The sequence below is a fragment of the Magallana gigas genome, chromosome 4 (genome assembly GCF_963853765.1).
Source record: "Magallana gigas chromosome 4, xbMagGiga1.1, whole genome shotgun sequence".
Classification (NCBI taxonomy): Eukaryota; Metazoa; Mollusca; class Bivalvia; order Ostreida; family Ostreidae; genus Magallana; species Magallana gigas.
In genome coordinates, this window is record NC_088856.1 from 51,271,164 (window position 1) to 51,274,284 (window position 3,121).

The 3,121-nt window shown below is 32.5% G+C and overlaps 1 long non-coding RNA gene across 1 annotated transcript; it reads right to left on the reverse strand.

Annotated features, from left to right (window-relative positions):
- Positions 1-1,577: 1,577 nt before the first annotated feature.
- LOC136274376 (uncharacterized) lies at positions 1,578-2,354 on the reverse strand. The gene is made up of 2 exons (XR_010712684.1): positions 1,954-2,354; positions 1,578-1,676 (listed from the first exon to the last, which is right to left on the reverse strand). It is a non-coding gene; the product is annotated as an uncharacterized lncRNA (long non-coding RNA).
- Between the last annotated feature and the right edge of the window lie 767 nt (positions 2,355-3,121).

Here is a 3,121-nt window from a genome sequence, read left to right on the forward strand (position 1 = left end):
CGAAAACTATAAGGTCTTCCGTTGGAAACGGAAGACCTTAATAATAACTAGAGCAAAGCTCGTTGCAAAGCAACGAGTGGGTCTTCCGTTAATATCGGAAGTAAAGCTGGAAGTTCCTGTATGAAGCAGAGCCCTTAAACCAATAACAAGAGTAACTAAAATAAAAAGATGAAAAAAATCGAATTATTCCTGGTACGACTTAACAAAATACGAATGATTTTACGCACGACTTAACAAAAACCTTTCTGATTTCAAGAACGACTTAACAAAAAAATCCGAATGTGTTCAAGTACGACTTAGCGATTATTTTTGGTACGAGTTAATTTTACTTTGAACATTACGCTATTTTTAAACCAAGGACACGGAATCAAAATTTCCGGAAAAATCAATTTTTAAACCCCGATATCTCTGTAATGCATCGTCCGATTTTCAAACGGATTTCAGATTCGTGTTCAGCATAACAAATTCTACAAAACTCGTAAACATTTTAAATTAAAACGAAAAATTCGAAAATTCGAAAATTTTAAAACACTTCCGGTTTAGACCGGAAGTGACAGAAACTAATTTCCAGTCTTATGTCTAAATAAAAACGATCATTGCTTCAACACAGAAAATTCCAAGTCTTTATCTTGAACCGTTTTTAAAAAACGCCCTGGACAAAATTACTTTTCTAAAATTTAAAAATTGACGTAACGTAAAAACGGAAGTGACGTTGTAGTTGAAAATTTTAAAACTTTGAGGCACAATAATGCTTCATAATCCCTGAAAGTTTCATGTAAATCTGTTGAAAACTTTTTGAGATATTAAGCTTTGAAAAAGTCAGAAAAATAAAGAAAAAGAAAAATAATAATAACTAGAGCAAAGCTCGTTGCAAAGCAACGAGTGGGTTTTCCGCTAATGTCGAAAGCAACGCTAGAAGTACGTCTAAGAAGCAGAGTTCTTAATCTAGTAACAAAGAAACTTAAGTACAAAAAGATAAAAAAAAATCGAATGATTCTTGGTACAACTTAACATGATCCGAATGTTTTTAAGTACGACTTAAACAAAAACCCTTAACCATTTCAAGAACGACTTAACAAAAAAACCAATGTGTTTAAGTACGACTTAACAAATTTGACTTCATTTTAGGTACAAGTTTACTTTACCTTGAACTAACATCTTTTTTCTTAACCCAGAATGCAAAATTAAAATTTATGTAAAAAAATCAATTTTGTTTAAAACATAATTCTGAGCAACTTTTCCTCTTCACTGCTTTTCAAAAGGTTGACTTTTCGTACTGTGTGCTCGTTGCGTCATTAATTGTCAGAAACTTATCGATGTTAAGTTTACTTTACTGTACTTCTGTGAATATTTTCTATGTAAAATTACTATGAACCAGACAACATTGAAATGGTGAACTTTCAAAGGGCCCCGCTTATGTTATTTTAGAGAATTCTGCTTTGACCTTGACCTATAACTTGAAATTTTTCCAGCTGGCACACAGGGGCTCGTCACGAAGTTTTTTCAATCTTTTATATATACCACCTCTATACTATAAAATACACAAGGGAGGAATCAAAACTCGAAAAAATCGCTACCTCCCGATTTCGGTCGCCTCGTATTAATTCTTCTCGGACGTTAAACCCTGCACTCTAGGTATCATTAGATCGGGAAAGGACCATAGTTTTTAGGAATACCTGCAAAATTTAAACATCGGTAACAATTTTAGAAGTTTTCACGCATTTTCTTCCAGTTTACTCTCCGGTGACACTTTCTTCGATCAGATGTCGCGCTCTCATTGGTCAATTCAATGTTGCTCAAGATAACTCGTACGCGGACTTGTATTTTAGAAGGATTTTCAAACGATATTCAAACTTGCTTTGATGCTAGAAATACATAGTCACGTCCTACAGAATGTCCGAAGTATGGTTAAAATATTTCTACATAAATATGAAAATTAATACATATACTCACCACGTAATAAGAACTTCTTCACTCATCATTTGAATATCCCTCTAAAATACGAGTCAACGTACGATTTATCTTGATCAACAAAATTAACCAATGAGAGCGCATGAATAAATTTGGTGCGCGACATCTGATCGAAGAAAGTGTCACCGGAGAGTAAACTGGAAGAAAATGCGTGAAAACTTCTAAAATTGTTGCCGATGTTTAAATTTTGCAGGTATTCCTAAGAACTATGGTCCTTTCCCGATCTAATGATACCTAGAGTGCAGGGTTTAACGTCCGAGAAGAATTAATACGAGGCGACCGAAATCGGGAGGTAGCGATTTTTTCGAGTTTTGATTCCTCCCTTGTGTATTTTATAGTATAGAGGTGGTATATATAAAAGATTGAAAAAACTTCGTGACGAGCCCCTGTGGCTGGCATAGAACTTTTAATTCAATTTCATTCCCCCTAACATACATGCATTTTTGTTCAATCTGACCAAGATTAAGCATATTTGGAAAATAATCTACTATTTAAAACTAATTTTAAAACTAGAACTGTCCTAATGGGACTAATACCCCCGCTAGGCTAATTTCAAATGGGACAAATAATTGAATTGAATAATAATTAAGGTTTGGAACACATACAAAAAAAATTTCTCGAATTGTAAAAAAAAATAGTTAACAAAGAAAAATTAAAATCAAAATTGTGAGAATTTCACTGTAAATACATATCTATAACAGTAATACATTTACAAATGTATGTATTTGATGATATATTTTTTTTATTTAATTGATTTAAAGAAAAACCAACAAAATGACAATAACCCCTCCCTTTGCAGTGAATAGAAATACCGGTAGCCAAGCAATGCTCTTCTGTTGATAAAACTTTCAATATCTTTCTAATAAGAGTCTTGACAGATGCAATTAGTTGTTTCAAATTTTCCTCACTTTCTCCTATGGCACAATTGAACTCCATATCAGAAAATTGATCCCATAGGACTATGATTTTCTTTGATGAGCTTGTTAAATTTAATAAACTCCCAAAACATTACCATAATTACCATACTATGTAAAAATATGTAAAAAAAATTTAATATTACAAACAATTTTAAAATTGCCAAAACACTACAATCATATCAGTAATTTTGAATTTCATTTAAATTAATGCCCAATAGGGTCACTTCATCAAA